This window comes from Nannospalax galili, unplaced genomic scaffold (assembly GCF_000622305.1).
Source record: "Nannospalax galili isolate Female #2095 unplaced genomic scaffold, S.galili_v1.0 scaffold135, whole genome shotgun sequence".
Lineage (NCBI taxonomy): Eukaryota > Metazoa > Chordata > Mammalia > Rodentia > Spalacidae > Nannospalax > Nannospalax galili.
Window position 1 is genome coordinate 4,003,479 of NW_008338998.1, and position 19,131 is coordinate 4,022,609.

The 19,131-nt window shown below is 43.3% G+C and overlaps 1 protein-coding gene across 5 annotated transcripts in view; it reads right to left on the reverse strand.

Moving 5' to 3' along the window:
* The window catches only part of Cyfip1 (cytoplasmic FMR1 interacting protein 1), a 114,188-nt gene extending 95,412 nt beyond the window's left edge, over positions 1-18,776 (reverse strand). For 2 of the 5 annotated variants that reach the window (XM_008833648.3, XM_029563808.1), the window contains exon 1: positions 18,634-18,776. The gene's annotated coding sequence lies outside the window, so the exon portion shown is untranslated. Of the gene's footprint in view, positions 1-7,023; positions 7,154-18,633 lie in introns of those variants that run through there. The other 3 variants (XM_029563804.1, XM_029563806.1, XM_029563807.1) reach the window with 3 other exon arrangements.
* Positions 18,777-19,131: the final 355 nt, after the last annotated feature.

The window sequence follows — 19,131 nt, forward strand, 5'->3', positions numbered from 1 at the left end:
TGCTCTAAACAAGTCTCCTGAGAGTGTACCAAACAACAAAATTCAACTCAGGGCAGTTCCAACCACCCTGAAACAGTCCTGGAATCCTAACTCTTGCCACACCCTAGGTCTTAAACTAACAAGGTCTAGGAGCTACCCAGAGGAGTCACAATTCCCACTCTTCCACAGAAGAGTATGTATCCAAGGAAAAAGTGAGGTGATTCTTGCAAATCTTAACAGTTACTTCATGTTTTGAAACAAAGAACAGTGAGTAACTAACCCGGTGTTTCTGACAAAATGATTATGACTTACTTGGTCATTATCCCTGTCTCTGGCTAGCATGAGGCAGAGAGTAGGGAAGACAGATGCTCTCATGTTTAGACAGCTGTCACTGAATAACTCCACGTTTACGAAAGAACTGTGGGAGCCCAGCCTTGTGTCACAGGTCTGTAATCCTAGCTATTCAAGAGACTGAAACATGAAGATCACAAGTTCAAGGTCTGCCTGAGCTATATAAAGTGAGTTCAAGGCCAGCCCAGGTTACTTAGCAAGATCCTCTCTCAAAAATTAAAAGACAAAAACAAAACAAAAACACAACTTCTGGGCTGCTAAGATGCAAAGAACTAGAGTGGCAAGACTAGGTCAGCCTGGTTGCAGGGGTGGTACTAGGAGACTAGGAGGGAAACAAGAAAACAGTGTCTGCACCTCAGTAAGCTACCACCCGCAGGGGACACGGGCTTTCATCAGAAAATCAGCCACAGAGATAAGGTTTTAAAAGGTTGGGGGAGGGGTGGGCAAGATAAGACAGGTGAACAGACAGGCATTGCATGTGTGGCTCAATGTCAGGCAGTCTTGCAAGAGCTGACAAATTCTCACTGCCTAGTGCCATTACCTATCACGAGGCCACAGAGCAATGCAATGCCCCATGTCTGAGGTAATGCTGACAAATTTGTGTCTACAGACAAATCTACTATACCTACTGAACTGCCAATAGTATGCAATCACATGCAGTATGTTAATACTGATAATAAAATGACTACACGCCTTTTTTTGTGTATTTTTGGCTTTTTCAGAACAGGGTCTCACTGTGTATCCCTGACTGGCCTGGAACTATGTAGACCAGGCTGGCCTCGAACTCAGAGATCTGCCTGCCTCTCTGCCTTCGGAGTGCTGGGATTAAAGGCATGCACCACCATGCCTGGCTAATCAGTATTTTTTAGTGTTTTTTTTTTTTAATGTTGTTGTTGTTTAAGTTTCTAGCACTCAAGAAGCTGAGGCAGGAAGACTCTGAATTCGAGGTCAGTCTGAGAATTATCCCAAAACAAAACTCAAAACCAAAAGAAAAACAGACGTATCCATCTCATGTTTTCCATATATGTCCCTTGATTGTATCAAGAGGCCACACGAGTTACTGATCTCGAACATTTAGGTTTCTATAAGCAAACTACGATGTTCAAAAACATTTAGCATGTTACCGCTGTTAAGCAACACATAACTCTATTAGCCTACGAATATTAGTTTCCAGAAGCCAGGGACCACATGGGAGGCAAAAAGGATGTGAAAAGAGGTGGCAGTGAACTTGGATCTTGGAGGGGCAGGCAGTGTAGCTGCCAGCTGGCATCTGGAGGTTTCCAAGGCTCAAGGGCACCTGCGCTGAAGAAGGTCAAAGCACAAGGATGCCAACATGGAGCAAGGAACTGGGGACAAAGGTAGGGCAAGTGGGGATTCGGAGACAGGCTGGCTCATCACACGAAATGGACAGAGAATGCAGGAAGCTGCAAACAGCATGAGCTATGACTTGGGTGGGATGGTATCTGAAGAAGCAAAGAGGCAAGTGAGGGACATACATGTCTTTCCACAGGAATTGAAAGGAACAATCTTTGTTTTGTTAAAATAGAATCTACCAGAGCAGCTCAACACCAAGGTTGCAAAATGTGGCAAAGTCACAATCAGGAAAATGCAGAAGTGAAGTCCTTCACGCCCAGCTCAGGCAGCCATGCCTGCGGCACACACAGTTGGACTTAAAATGGATGTTAACCTACCAGTAAACATGAAAGATGTGTTTTGGCTAGAAAGGTCTTAGCACTTCCAAACCAGTCATTTTAAAATTTTTACAACTTGAAAATAGCTTGTACTTAGATTTTAAATTAGGGTCTTTGATCTATTTGGAGTTGATTTTTGTACAGATATGGATCTAATCTTATTCTTCTGCACATGGATATCCAGTTTTGCCAGTAACATTTGTTGAGTAGACTGCCCTTTTTCCAGTGTATGCTTTTAACATCTCTATCAAATATTAAGTGGCCACGTCTGTGTGTGTTTCTTTCTGGGCCCTCTCTTCTGGTCTATGGGTCTACCTGTCTGTTCGTGTGCCCATACTATGCTGACTCTGTCACTATGGTTCTGCAGCATAATTTGAGGTCTGGTACTATGATACCTCCTACAGTGTTCTTTCTACTTTGCATTATTTTGATTATTTGTGGGGGTTTATATATTTCCATATGAATTTTGGGGTTATTTCTAGACACTGTTAGAGGAAAACATAAGGAAAATAATTCAAGATAATAGCATAGGCAAGAACTTAATGAACAGGATTCTCTCTAATAGCCCAAGAATTAACAAATGGGACTAATGAAATTTAAGTTTCTGAACAGCACAGAAAACTGTCAGCAGATAAAACAGAGCCTATAGAATGGGATCAAAATTTTGCCAGGTGTATTTCAGACAGGAGGCTAATATCTAAAATATATAAAGAATTTCAAAAATTAAACATTATAGAAAAACTGTGCCAATCATTAAATGGTCTAAAGAAATGAACACAGAGTCCTCAAAAGAAACACAAACATTCTAAGTGTTTACTATCTAGAGAAATGCAAACAAAATCACTTTGCAATTCAATCTCGCCCCAGTCAGAATAGCTACTATTAAAAAAAGGACAACAAATGCTGAAGGAAGATGGGGATGAGGGGCCTTTACTCACTGCTGGAGAGTGCACAGTGGTACAGCCACTATGGAAACTAGCCTGGAGATTTCTTATGCAATTAAAACAACTACCATGACCCAGCTCTACCGCTCAAGGCATATATTCAAAGGACTCCACAGCCTACCACAGGGATACTGCACATCCATGTTTAAGGCAGCTCTACCCACAATAACAAGGAAATGGAACCTTGAACAGATGAACGGATAATGAAAATGTGGTACATATACACGATGGAATTTTGTTCAGCTGAAAGAGAAATGGAATCATGAAATTTACAGGAAGGTGAATAGATCTGCAAATTATTACATTAAGCAAGGCGACCCAGATTGCGAAAGACAAAGCGTTGTTCCATCTTATATTCAGATCCTAGCTCTTAAAGTTTACATATATGCACATATGTTGGTATAAATGTGGGGCTAGGCTATGAAACTAGAAAGGAGACCACCAGAGAGAGAGAGGAGGTGTCGAGGAAGGGGGGAGGCTGATAGGACACATGAGACATGAAAGCAGAAACGAGACTTCTGGGAAGTAGAAGGGTACAAGCCAGGAAAAGGGGACGAAGGGGAAGAGGTAGGGAGAAGATCAGCAAAAACAGGTTATGTTTGAAAATGTTGTAATGAAACCTAGCACTACGTATAATAACCTAAATGTGGGTGTTACCTTCTGATGGCAGCCCGTATAAAAGGCCATGGCAGAGGAGAATGCCTGGCTTCTTGCTGCTTGCCTTCTCTCTCGCTGGTGAGTTCGTCTTGCTTCTGTAGACTGAAAACTAGCTGATCTTTTGGAATTTGTCAGATCTTCAGCGCCAGATCGGGACTACTGAGACATCCAGCCTCATGGACTCAGTGTCTACGGATTCTCAGCCTCTCCAGTGTGGTGCAGCCATTGTTGGACTACTCAGACTCAATCCTGTGAGCTAAGCTGATAAATCTCTTTACAAATATATTCATTCTACCGGTTCTGTTTGTTTGGAGAACCCTGACTAATACAGTGTGCAAGGCTGTTTTTCTTCTTCTTCTACAGGCAAATAGCATTTCTCAGAAAAGTAGAAACTTCCAGTGTTCAAGTATAGCCTGTTCACATGTATAAGAAACCATCTCTAGAGCATGTCATATTAAATTGTTCCTTTCACACGTTAAAAAGGCTAAACATGGTCAGATGAAGCAAAGGCTGCTGGCTAATGTGTGAAGGTGACTACTGTGATCAGATGGGCAAAATGCTTATAATTAAAAACCTGCAAGGCTGGAGAGATGGGCTACAGGGAGACCCTGTCTCAAAAAAAAAAATACTTTTTCATGTAAGTCCTTGGAACCAGTTCTAATGTCTAAAATAGACAAAGATTGGAGCTGGAGAGATAGCACAGTGGGTAGAAGTTCTTGCTGTGCAAACCTGATGAGCTAGGTTCCTGGAACCCATGTCAAAAGCCAGATGTTTCAGATGTTTTGAGGTTGGGAGCTGGCATCTGTAATCCCATCATTCCTACAAGGAATTGGGAGGGGGGATGGGAGCAGAAGACACCTGAGAGTTAGTTAGAAACTGGTGGTCAAGGATAAGTGAGAGACTTAGCCTCAACACAGGGCGGAAGGGAAGAACTGACTCTGGAAAGTTGTCCTCTGCCTCCCACATGCATGCCATGACATACATGTCCCTGTACACACACACACACACACACACACAGTGTTATTCAGGACTGAATGAAACAGGCAAAGGGAGGTCTGCATTTGTTGCCACAGTAAGGCATGCCAGGGTTCAAGGGAACATGGATTGGACAACACAGCTGTGGGCAGAGAAAGCTATTGAAAATGTAAGCTGGAGAGTGTTGTGACCAGGGTTGTGCATTACACAAACTACAAAGAAGAATGGCAGAAATGAGTGTGAGTTTGGAGGGTCCAGACTGCTTAGCAGTGACCAGGCTGCTTGGGGCAGTGCCAAGAAGCTTAGGGAAACAGCATCAGGAGGCAGAGACCGCTGTGTTTATGGGAGACCCTGACCCTGGCCACTGAAGATAAGGTCCAATTTTGTGTAGTGTGTGGACATTTCTCTAGAAGACTCAACATTCCTCAGCACTCTGTTTCAAATTCCAGTTCCTTATTGTGACATTTCAGGCCAACTTGAGTTGGGGTTTATTTTGTTGTTAAAGCAGTTCTTCTGAGCTCCTTTTGAGTTGCTGCTTTAGAAACTGGAAATTTTGTGTATGACAAAATGAATTTCTTCATTAGTAGAGCTAGGCTATGTTTTGTTTTTTTAAATATTTTACTTACTGTTGTTTTTATTATGTGTATGAGTGAATTGCCTGCATGTCAGTGTACCTGTGTCATGCAATACCCATGGAGGTCAGAAGAGGCCACTGGATCCCCTGGAACTGGAGTTATGGACAGTTGTTAGTCACCATGTGGGTGCTCGGAACTGAACCCAGGACCTCTGCAAGAGCAGTCTTAACTGCTGAGCCTCTAGCCCCATGCTTTGGTTTTTAAAGACTTATTTATTTTCATTTTATATGTATGAGTGTTTGTCTGCATGTCTGTATGTGCACCATGTGCATGCCTGGTGCCTGTGAAAGTTGGATCCCTTGGAACTAGAGTTACAGATGGCTGTTACTGTGTGGATGCTGGGAATTGAACCCAGGTCCTTGTTTTGTTCCAGGCTGGCCTCAAACTCACAGAGATCCACCTGCCTCTGTCTCCCAAGTGCTGGGATTAAAGGCATATGTCACCATGCCCTGCACTGAAAAGTACTCTAACCTTCATTGTTCCACCAAAATTGACCCCATGTTGGTAAATCCTTTGGTCTTTGATTTCTTATTCCTAATTTTCCTCCTTAAACTTCATTGTGTGTATATATATATATTAACCTGCTTCAAGTTATTTCTGGAAAAATGTATTAAGAATTGCCTCTTTGGAATAATAAAAGAAATTAAAAATAAAATAAATCAGTAAGAGGTAGAGAAGGGGTCAATGTTCTATAGGATATAGGTAATCTTGAATTCCTCGTGTAACATTGACCCCTTCTCTGCCTTTTATTGATTTTTTTTTATCACTAAAAGGGCCTTCCTCGGTTACCTTTGTTCTGCCTTTCCAGACCCAGCCATGGTGAGGTTTCTATGCCATTTTCAAGCAGTTCCACTGTCCAGAGTGGGTCTCAGGAAAAAGAAAACACAAAACCCCAGTGGCTGGCCAATTTGACAGATGCTTAAACTGAGGGTGATGGTCTTCCTCTACAAAGTGAAATCCAGAGAAACAGTATGAATTACTAACTACAGAATGTTTCCTGGTGACTGGACATTCATCTGTAACACAAAAGCCAGGGCATGTTTAAGAGACAAATGAGAAAGAAAAAACTATATCCAACTCGCTTTATTCTTTCTAATAGGGCAACCTTTCTTCTTTGGTTGTCTTTGGTACTTAGCTTGACAGTCATACCACAGAGAAGGGGCTGCCAACCTCCAGACTAGGCTGTGAGGGATTCTTCATTTACAAATGCAGAAACTGAGCCTTGAGGGGCCAAGTAGGTTGCTACAGACACCCTGTGTGCGGCTCCAGGACCACCATGGGTTCCCCAGGGTTCCCTTGTACCCAGAGACCGTCTCCATAGCCATGACTCAGGGGAACAATGTCGGCTTGAGTGGTCAAGCTAGGACAGAACAAGTCTGCAGCTGCTCCACTCAGAAGGCCAGGTATGCCTTCATGTGCCAGGAACCCCCTGGGAGCTTGACCAAGTATTCCCACTGCATACCACTGTAGCTAGGAATCACTAATCTTCTCTGGTTTCCTGCTGATAAAAAGGGAAGGTGCTGCCTGTTGCCCACCATTAACAGGCTATGTATCTGCTGGATCCTGAAGTATACAGCTGAAGATCAAGTCCTACAGACAACTAACACCCCTTAGTCAATGCTGACCAGTCAACACTAGTGCCCACCTCTCTCTCCTGCTACCCTCATAATTCTCCCAGAGCAGCCAAACTACAGGGCGACAAAGGCTGTGTAGCGATCACTTCATCCATCTTCACCAGGCAACCAGACCACCCATATGTGCCCTGTCTTTTCTCCTTCCCCTTCCTCTTACCCAGTCAGGACCTAGCCTTGTTGGGCAGTCCAGACTTAACCATCCTCAGGCAGCCTCCTCCCTCTCCAGGAATAGTCACAAGGCACTTCAGCATCTGATGGTCCTGAGCCAGCTTCCATCCAGTATCCTGAGATCACAACAGGCCTGATGTCAAGTCAGAGACCTAAGCATGCTCACCTACCCTATACCCCATTCCCAAATCTCTATACCAAGGACCCTACCCTCAAGCTACTGGTGGTGAAAATATCAGTCAGCCTCAATTTCTTCCCCCAACTGGCACCGAGAGACTTTCCAGTCTCCACACAGCAGAGGATCCTATATCCTCAGATGTCACTGGAGATCACAAGGGACTGCCAACTCTATAAAATGCCATAATGTACCCCTTACCCAAAGGAAGGGACTTGGGGAAGGACTTTTTTAGGTGAATCATAATCCAGCTGGCTCTCCAAGTTGGCTCAGACTTCCAACTCTATAAAATGCCATAATGTACCCCTCACCCAAAGGAAGGGACTTGGTGGAAGGACTTTTTTAGGTGAATCATAATCCAGCTGGCTCTCCAAGTTGGCTCCCCGCTGGTCTTCACAAGAACTGTTATTTAGCCATCCATAAACAGGACAAAAGCAGAGAGCACTTCTCTCACAGAATTCATGTGGATCTTTACCACTGCAGAAATGCCTGAGCTGCTTGGTGCTCAGCACCCTAGGAAGATTCTTAGGTCATATGACTGCCTTAAAGTTGTTGGTGGATCCAGGCCAGATGTACTCAAACAGGGACCAGCAGGCAAGGTCCTCTACCACCAGTATGATACTTTACACAGTTCTCAGGGACCACATCAATGCTTGCAGTTTACCAAGTGAAATAGTAACGATGAAAGAAAACATTGCAAACTCTGCATCTGACAAGGGGCTAGTATCCAGAATACATAATGGACTCAAGCCACTCAACAGCAGGAGCACAAATAATCCAGCTTTAAAAGGACAAAGGACATTTAGACAATGACAAATTGACATTTCTCAAAAGAAGTCTTGCTAATAACATCACTAGCAGCCAGGAAAATATAGAGCAAGTCACAATGAGAAATGACCTCTCCCCAGTTGGAATAATCATTATCAAATATCAAAAAAAAAAAAAACACTGGCGAGGATATGGCAATATGGGCAAGAACCCTTATATGAAGCTGGTGAGAATGTAAGTTGGTGCAGTCATTCTAGAAAAGTGCGAAGGTTCCTCAAAAAATTAAAAATAGGTCTACCACAGTATTCAACAATTCATATTTATCCAACGAAATGAGATCAGAATCTGGTTTATGCTATCAAGGCCTACAATAACTACTCTTTTAATCTGCAGATCGCCTATGTCACTGTGGCTGACACATTCCCCACACAGCATTTTGCTTTTTTCTTGTATGACTCGCTAGCCTGGGCTGTTTGCTTCTTTGAATCCTCTGCCATTTTTATATTCTTCACCAATTCACGCAGGCATTCACTACACTTATGACACTGAAACGTCAAGACATTTACTGCAAAACTTTCTCTTGGTCAAGCTCCTGGCTTTTTTATTTTACTTTCTTTGTTCTTTGAAACCTAAACTCTTTTGGGGGGCGGGAAGGAGAGTGTTGGAGATTGAACCCAGGAGCTATTACATAGTTTAATTTTTTATTTTTATTATGCCAAACTTTTCAGTCTTCCCCTCTGGAATTTCTTCTTTCGTTTCTAAATTTACCAAATAGTACCAGCCCCCACCATGCTGGGAAGGAAGTGGTTTCTAATAGTCCCTGGCTCAGCAAACTGCATCTGTCACTACCAGAAGTTAGAGAATTCCTCATGTGAGAGTGGTGAGGCAACAAATAATCCTAGAGAATTAATTTAGAAGTAGCATTTAGATCCACATAAAGTTTAATAAACTGATTGGTGATAAGAATTTTTTTAGAAAGCTTATTCAATAAATGACACTGGCAAAACTGGATATCCATGTGTAGAAAAATGAAATTAGTTACATTATCTGTTACCCTATACAAAAGTCAAAGACCAGGGCTGAAGAGATGGCTCAGCGGTTAAGAGCACTGACTGCTCTTGCAGAGGACCCGGGTTCGATTCCGAGCACCTACATGGCGGCTACAAACCGTCTTTAACTCCAGCTCCAGGGGAATCCAAAGCCCTCTTCTGGCCTCTGCGGCATTGCATGACATGGGTGCACTCGCATACATGCAGGCAATATACTCATCCACATAAAATAAAAATAAAAAATAAAATATTTTTTTTTTAAAGTCAAAGACCCTAATTTAATACTGAGCTCCTAAAGGAAAACAGGGAAAATACTTCAGGATATAAGTATAAGCAAGAAATTACTAATAGAATGTCAGCAGTGGCTTTTACCATCAAATTAAAAAGGTTCTACAAAAAAGAAACTATCAACAGAGTGAGGAGACGGCCTACAGAATGGGAGAAAACCTTTGACAGCCTACACTTTAGACAAAGGATTAATATCTAGAACATATAAAGAACTGCAAAAATCAAATACCATAAAAATGTAACTGCGTACTAATAAATGGGCAAATGAAATGAACAGTTCTTTAAAGAAGTACAAATAGTCAATTAATAATTTTAAAGGATTCAGTATCCTTAGTCATCAGAAAAAAATGCAAATTATGCAAATTAAAACTACTTTGGGATTCTATCTCAACCCAGTCAGAATGGCCATCATCAAGAAAACTAATGAAGGACTAGAGAGATGGCTCAGTGGTTTGGAGCACTGGCTGCTCTTGCAAAGGATCTGGGTTTGGTTCCCAGCACCCACACGACAGCTAAAATCTGTCTGTAAGTGTCCAATTCCAGGGGATCTAACACCCTCTTCTGGCCTCCATGGGCATTGAATGATGGGTGCTCTTACATGCAGGCAAAATATTTATACACACAAAAACAAATAAATTAAATAACAAGAGAAAACAAATGAGGGGCTGGAGAGAGGCCTCAGTGGTCAAGCATGCATGCTGCTCTTCAGAGGACCCAAGTTTGGTTCCCAGCACCCTTCAGTTCTCAGCAACCATCTATAATTTCAGTTTCAGGGGACCCAAAGCCTTCTTCTGGCCTCTGAGAGTACCTGGATGCCTATGCATGTATCTACACAAAGACACACATGCATAGACATAATTAAAGTAAAAACAAATGACAACAAGTGCTGGTGAGGATGTAGGGGGAGAGGAACTCTTGTTTCCAGTTGGTAGAGGTATAAACTGTTGCAGCCACTATGGAAATCAGTGAATCAGTGTAGAGAATTCTCAATAAACTAAAGTTAGAGTTACTATACGACCCAGCTATACCACTCCTGGGCATATACTCTGAGAACACTATATCCTACTGTACAGATCCTTCTATGCCCATATTTATTGTAGCTCTTTTCACAATAGCAAGGAAATGGAATCAGTCTTGATGCCTATCAATTAATCTATTGATGGCTAATAAAAACATGGCATATACACAATGGAATTTTATTCAGCCATAAGGAAAATAAGGTTGTAAAATTTGCAGGAGAATGAATGTAAACTTAAGAAAATTATTTTACCAGTTCTTTGAGAATTGTATACAATGTATTTTGATCGTATTTATCCCAGCTCCTCCCCTAACTGCTCCCAAACTCACCCCACCTTTTTTCCCCTCCCCCAACTCTGTGATGTTAAACATCATGGGGAAAAAAAAAAAAAAATCAGAGCCAGAATTAGGTACCATTTCAGATTCATGAGGATGGATACTATCCGGAAGAAAAAGATTGTGCACAGCTGGAGGAAATGCAACGTGTCAAAGCCAATCAGGAAAATGGTGAAGCAGTTCCTCTAACACATTAAACATGGATTTACCATATATGATCTAGCAATTTCACTTCTACCCATATACTGGGGGAAAAAAAAAAAACCTCACAGCAGGGTGTCAAAGAGGTATTTGCATAGCAATTTTCATAACAGCATTATTTACAATAGCTAAAGGTTGGAAACAAGTCACATGTCCATCAACAGATGAACAGGAAACAAAATGCGGTATGTAATATTACTCAGCTTAGAAAGGAATATCGGTAATGCTACAAAATGTTGATCTTAAATTCATTATGTCAAGTAAAATAAGCAGAAATAAACACCACTGCACAATTCTACTTATATGAGGTAACTGGAATAGTTAAGTTCATTGACACAGAAAATGTCTTGCTGAAATTTCCTTTAATAATTAATATATATTTATCTTAAAACCCCACAATAACACTTCTAGATTTCTACCCCCCAAAAATTTTAAAATGTGTTCAGCAGACTTGCTGTCTAGAAGTTGCTTTGGGTCATGGTATTTTACCTCAGACAAAAGTATTTATGCTGGCTTATGTTTCCAGAGGGATTAAGAGTCCATCATGGCAGGGAGGCAAGGCATCATGGCAGGAGCAGGATGCTGAAAGATCACATCCAACCACAAAGGAAGCAGAGCGAGCAAACTGGAAGTAGAGCAAAGCTATAAACTCTCAAAGCCCACCCCCAGTGATGTACTTCCTCCAGGAAGGCTCCACAGCCTCCCAAAACAGCACCACCAACCTGGGACCAAAAGTTCAAATACATGAGCCTATGCAGAACATTTCTCATTCAAGCCACTGCAACCATAGCAGTATCCACAGCGGGAAAAAGAAACAACTAATTGGTTCATCAGTTAGTTAAAAAAAAAAAAAAAAGAAGAAGAAGAAGAAGAAGAAGAAGAAGAAGAAGAAAGTGATATACCCATTCAATAATATACAACCTTGCAACAAAAAAGAATAAATTACTGATGTCACAAACAGAAGGAACTACAAAACACACTGAGTGTGATGCTTAATCTCGACTGTCAAATGAGAGGATTTGAAATCACCATAGAAATAAACCACTGGGCATGTCTGTGAGGAATTTTCTACATCAGGTTAATTAAATGAGTTAGAAAGACCCACTCTAAATGTGGGCAGGACCATTCTGTGGGTTTGGATCTGAGGACTGAATAAAAAGGAGAAAGTGACCTTAGCACCAACACTCATCTCTCTCTGCTTCCCACTTATTTCTTCTTTGTAATAGCTAAAATATTTACATTATGTCACTTTAACAGACACATCCTTTGCCTGTGGTCTCTAAGGACCGGCTAAATTTTATTAGCAAAACTAGTGACAGTATCTGAAAGATGTCAGTTAAAACTTCATATTATAAAATATGTTTCTCAAATATGAAGGTATGGCAGGAGAGTAGAGTGCAGAGAAAGAGCAGCATCTGGATTAGCATGTAGAAGCACAGCTTGAAGAAAGACTGGAAACCCTTCCCTACCAGGGCTATATAATAAAACAGGGCATGGCAGGCATTGTAGAAGACTGATCAGCATCCTTCTGCTCCCTGAAACAATTTCTGGAACCACAGCTCTCAGGAGGGAGCTGTAGCAGGAGAGTGGGGTACGGGGAAAGAAAAGTGTCAAGATTAACTTAGCTCTTGAGTACCTTCACTCCTGTGGCCCACTGTCAATCTTGACGGTGTACCCCTTTACAGTCTGTACTATTCCCCTTGCTCTGAATAAAGTTATCTTGTTTCTTTTGGGAAAAAAAAAAAAAGTTTGACACACAGAAGATGCCAGTTGGCCGAGTGGCAGAAAGACTGGAAACTCCTTGCCACCAGGGCTACACGTAACAAACAGGGCACTGGAAAGAAAGCCTTTGAGATCGCTGAGGGGGCAGATGCTATGCAAATGGCCCACAAAGCCTCACTATGCTGTGGCTGGGGCCGTTGGACCGCCTAGCTTTTCACAGCTCCCTGTCCCATGTTCTTTCTTAATAAACTGTGTCCCAGAAAAGAGAATTGGATCAGGAACATACGGGACACAAGAACCTGCAAATCTCAGCAAATGCCCTCTGGACTCTGATCCACAAAAGCAGTCACTGTCCCCATACACTATTTTATAGTATCTCATTTGATCTTTACAACAATTAGCTAATTAGCTCCACATTACTAAAAGGAAATGAAAAGGAGCTGTAAGAAGGAAAAGCAGCATGCCCACTTGCTTCAATGCTGTGCAGGCATGAGCAGAAGCCAAAGTGGCAGCCTTGCAGTGACCCACCTTGACCTAATGAACTACCCAAGTGAAAGCCAGGGTTCCTGTCTGCTTACACTTTTCTCGGTGAGTACCTCACACTTCTGGCTCCTTTGGTCTTTCAATGTAGGCTGAATACCAGTGACTCTTCAGTGCCAGACTGGAACTGCTGAGGCACCCAGCTTTGTGGCTAGGCAGCTACAGGGCTGTCTGCCTCTCCTGCATGCAGATGGCCCTTGTCAGGCTATCTGGCCCTTACTGCATAAGCCAATCTAATAAATCCCCTTCTATAGCGTGCATATATCCTCTCTTCGTTCTTTTTTTAAATTTTATTTTATTTATTATTTTTATTTTATGTATGTGACTGTACTGCCTACGTGTGTCTAAGTGCATCCTTGTTGTGCAATGCTCGAGGAGGTCCGAAAAAGGCTCTGGATCTCTGGAACTGGAGTTATGGATGGTTGTTAGCTACCATGTGGGTGTTGGGAATTGAACCTGGGCCCTGCAAGAGCAGTCAGTGCTCTTAACTGCTGAGCCATCTCTCCAGCCCCCTCTCTTGGTTCTTTTCCTCCAGAGAACCCTAAGTCACTTCTCTAGCAGCTGCTGCATGTGAAGCAGATCAACAGCCCTGATACAGACACCCAATGACAAGGGCTGGGATGATACCCTAGGAGTCACAGAGGTGCCTTGCAGTGACATTCCATAGCTGCCTGAGGGTCTAACATTTTGGGGACAGTATTTCATACCTTCGTTCTAATTTTTAAACAAAAGCACAAGAATGTGATGGTTCAAAGTCTGGTTTTGCATATAACCCTGGATTCCTACTTCATCTTCCTCCATAAAGTATAAATACTAACTGCATCTACGTATGAGGATCGTAAGAATAACCAGTAAGCAAACTACTGAGAACAGGAGCCAGCAAACCACTGGACATCATTTCTTTACGTCAATAATTTTTACTGGCACACAGGTGTACCCACTCAGTACAAACTATGCTGCACAGATACCAGAGGCCCACAAATCCTTAATTATTCATGATAAGCACCTTTACAGGAAAAGTGACCCTGGCTTAAAATGATGCCTGGAACAGATGAAGCAATAAGAAAGTGAGCTAAATTTGCCTCCAGAATGATAAATTTGAATGTGTGTACAAGGATGTACACAGGTGTGACTGGAGAGGAGAAAATGTTAAAAAATGATGTCATTAACAAAAGACTGCTTAAATACATCCACACTACAGAATATGCTGCATGACATTTCAGCCAGGGACCATGGCCTCCTAACCTTATATCATTTATTAATGTCCATGCTCATTTTAGTTTGTATAAGTCCATTATGATGCAGTGACATAACTGCCTAGACACATATTTCTTAGAATGCAATGCTGAATTCAACAACACATGACTGTACTATACAATCAATAAAAAGAATGAGTGCAATCTGTATATACCAACATTTAAAGATTTTCAAGATCTTTACCCAACTGAGCATCATTAAGAGACGATGTATAGCAAAAGAAACATAATCCATGTTACAAAAAGTCCTGTTCAAATAAGAGGCTGCAGTAGCAGTGGACTGCCACTTTCAGTGTATATGTGGCTCCTCTAATACTGTTTAAAAGTCTTAATGAGTTGGACTTTGTAAATTTCCTCATCACTTAAAAATATTATTTCAGGGGGCTGGAGAGATAGCTCAGTGGTTAAGAACACTGTTCTTGCAGAAGACCCGGGTTTGAATCCCAGCATCCACATGGCAGCTAACAACTGTGTAACTCTAGTTCCAGGGGATCCGATGGCCTCTTCTGTCCTCCGTGGGCACTGCACAACATGGGTGCACTTACCTACATGCAGGCATAACACTCATATACATAAAATAAAAATAATAAAACATTTAAAAAGAATGATTTCAGCTGGGTGTAGTGACACATAGCTTTAGTCCCAGCACTCAGGAGACAGAGGCAGGTCTGTATAGTGAGTTCTAGGCCTTCTGGAACTACAGGGAGCCTTGTCTCAAAACAATATAAAACAAAAATACCATTTTAGGATAGGTTGTGGCTCATTCCTGTAAACTAAGCACTCAAGAGGCTGAGGTAGAGACCAGGCGTGGTGGTGCACACCTGCAATCCCAGGACTCAGAAGGTAGAGGCAGGATGATCAGGGGTTCAAGGCCTACCTGGGCTTCATGACACCCTATCTCACCCTCTCCCCAAAAAAGAGGCTGATGTCAAAATACCATAAGTTCAGGAACCACACAGTGATCCCTGCCTCAAAAAGTAAACAAGGAGCTGGAGAGATGGCTCAGCAATTCAAAGCTCTTGCAGAGACCCTAGGTTCAGTTCCTAGCACCCACACAGTGGCTCCAGTTACAGGATCGAATATCCTCTTCTGGCCTCTGAGAGCTTCTGCACACATGCAGCACACATAAACTAACCCAGGCAAACACAGAGACACATAAAATAAATAAAAATAAATAAATAAATAATAAATAATTAAAAAAAAAAGATCAAGTGAGAGAGAGCGGGAAGGAACACTATTTTAGTCTTTCTTCCAGGTTGTATCCTAGAACTACATTTTTTTCTTTTTAAAAATTATTTATTATTTGTGTAAGGTGTGTGTGAATATGAGCAAGAACAGTGGTATGCTTGTGGAGGTCAGAGGACAACTTTGACAAGTTGGTTCTCACCTTTCACCATGGCTTCCAAGGACGTAACTCAGGCTGCCAAGTGTTTGTACCCACTGAGCCACCTTACCAGCCCAAGGCTACACTTTTCAAGCCTCGCCTTTGCTTCTTACAAATCTGAGTAGGATTTTTTGTAATACAGTAAGATAGTATTACACACATTAGCATACATTTTCACTTAAGGACATTCAGTTGGCAAAAGTTATATTGGAAATCCTTGAATGTGGCAAAGCTCCCCTGCAAACCTCCCTCCTACTTCTTATTGATAGCATACTACCATCTCAAATGCAGACTCAAAGATTATATACGACTTTCTAGAAGAAGCAAAATAGTACTATGAACAATCAAACAGATCAGTGGTTGCCAGGAGTTGAGGAGAAGAAGAAATTGACTACAAAGGGCACAGTGAGTGAAATTTTGGAGGTGACTGATTTGGCTTCTTGACTGCAATGGCAGTCACACACCAAAGCATAAATTTTACTATATATAAGGGGCTGGGGTGATGGCTCAGTGGATAAATGCCTGCCATGTAAGTGTGAGAACTGGAGCTCAGAGCCCCAGAACCCACAAATATGTCGGTGGGTATGGCAGTCCCTCATGTTGTAACAATGCTTGCAAGATGGAGACAGGGGATCCTCAGAGCAAGCTGGCTAGCTAGTGTATCTCAATCAGCAAGCTCTGGGTTCACCTAAGAGACCCTGCCTTGGGGTTGGAGAGATGACTCAGTGGTTAAGAGCATTGGCTGCTTCTGCAGAGGACCCAGGTCTGATTCCCAGCACCCACACGGGAGCTAACAACTGTAACTCCAGTTCCAGGGGATCTGATACCCTCTTCTTACCTCCGTGGGCATTGCATGACATGGGTGCACTTATACACATGCACTCAATACACTCATACACATATATAAGGTAAATAAATCAAGAAAGAAAAAGAGAGAGCCCCTGCCTCAAAGAATAAGATGGAGAGCAATCAAGGAAGACTTGGCATCAGCCTTTGGCCACATGTACACATGCTCCCACACCTGCACACACAAGTGCACCTATACACAAGAACACACGTGTGGGGCTGGAGAGACAGCTCATTGGTTAAGAGCACTGGCTGCTCTTGCAGAGGACCCAGGTCCGATTCCCAGCACCAACATGGCGGCTAACAACCATCTGTATCTTCAATTTCAGGGGAATCCAACATCCTCTTCTGACCTCTGTGGGTATTGCACAACATGGGTGCACATACACACATAAAATAAAAAATAATAAAGAACACACATATACATAAGGAAGCATACCATACATACATATCCTTAAAAAAATTTTTTTAAATAAAACTTAGGGGCTGGAGTGATGACTCAGAGGTTAAGGGTATATACTATACACTGCTCTTGCAAGAGGACCTGAGTTCGGTACCCAGCACCCACATCTGGCAGCTCACAATCACCCCTAACTCCAGCTCCAGGGCATCCCACACTCTCTTGACCTCTGCAGGTATTGTACTCAAGTGCACAAACTCAGACACACACATATACACAATTAAAATAGAAATTAAAACAAAAGAAACAAGCACACACACAAACCCTTTGGAATTCTATTTTCTTTTAGGGACTTACCAGCACACAAACATGTACTGACATAAGAAACATGTTCACCAACTGTAGCATTTTGCCTCTCACAGTGAAGATGCTGTTATGGGAAAAGAGCAACAGAGACTCCCACAACATTCTTACTAAGTTCTTAAAATGCACAACTGCAGTGGTTTACATTTATTTTTAAAAGGGGTTAGAGCTCTTTCACATTCTGTGCCTGTAGATCTAGGCTTTATATTGAAAACCACTATTATCCATCAGAACTATGGAATGGCAAATTGATGAGGCTCACTTGCTGTGAGTCACTGCAACTTCCAGCTGACCAACTTGGCCAGCACTTAGTAGCAAAATCCCCAAGTTGATAAGCACAGTACTCTAAGATACAGTTCCTACAAGAGTACCTGGGTATCACTGCTCTTCAGACACAACCATCTAAGCAATCTGTTGTAAGACAAGCAAGAGACACCATTGGGCTGACCGTGCAGCAAAGCACTGTCCGATGTGGCACACGGCAAGTGCCTTTTATTGGAAAATACACCAAACTCTCAGGAGCCCAAGAGGAGCAGATTTAATAAAGAATCTATTTATACCGTTTAGACTTAAGAGTAGAACCAACATCGACTATGCTTCCCTCTGTCCCAAAACCCCAATGCAAATCTCTTCTCCTTTTTCTCACACCCACAATATGTTGCAAATTAAGCACACGCATTTCAGCGTTAAAATAAACAATTTGGTATAGATGTGCGTCGCAGAACATCCCAGAACAATCCTGTTTCCTTAACAAAGCCCTAAATTCCTCTCTCCAAGAATCTGAGAAATCTGAAGAGGGCACAAAGCAGAGACGGACTCTGAGACGTTTCCCCCACTTGGGTGCGCGATTAACAATCCGGTTGCTCCTTACTTTTCAATTAAAAAAAAAAAAAAAAAAAAAAAAGGAAAATGCCAGTGTTGTCGCTTCCCCCTGGGAGCTTTACCTCGTGCAGGAAGCGCGAGATTGGGGATCGGACCTGCAGGGGTCCAAGGGTGAGTCGGGGCGGGGGTCCGGGATTAGGGGCCTGGCCTCGCGAATGCAGGGCGCGCACGGCCCAGGGACTCGCCCGTGGCCCGAGGATTCTGGAACGTGGTGCGGGGGAGGGAGCCGGGAACCGGCGTGCAGGGACTGGGAGACGCCAGGGCCCGGGCGGCGATCCCGGGAGGAGGCGCCGTCGGGGAGGCGGCAGCGCAGGGGCCCGGCCCGCGGCGCTCGGAACGCAGCAGGCACAGTTCAGCGGCGCCCGCACTTACCTGGGTCCGGACGGCGGCTGGGGGTCCCGGGCGGGCCCTGAGAGCTTTCCTACCCGAGTGAGTCACCGGGGCGGGCCGGGAATGCGCCAGGAAACAGCCGGCCACCTCCCCTTCCTCCGGGGCGGTGCTCCCCGGCTCGGCCCCTTCCTCCCGGGCTGCTCGCTCCGCCCTCGGGCTGCCCTGGTCAGCTCCGCCGCACGCTGGCCTGCAGGCCAGTGTCTCCCGCGACAGTCCCGACTGCTGCCCAGGTCCCCGCAGCCCGGGAAGAGGGAGCACGCGTTCCCCTCCACCCGGCAAGGCGTGGGTGGGTTTGCGTGCAGTGAGAGGACCGACCCAGCTCCACACTGCCACCCTCCCCTGCCTGGGGAGTTTCAGACTTGTCCCGACCTCGGCTCAGCCCCAACTGGGATGCCTGGCTTCCATGCTGAAATGAATTCAGGGATAGCTGATTTATGATGAAGCAGAGTTGGAAATTTTATAAAAGGTGTGGGGGGAGGG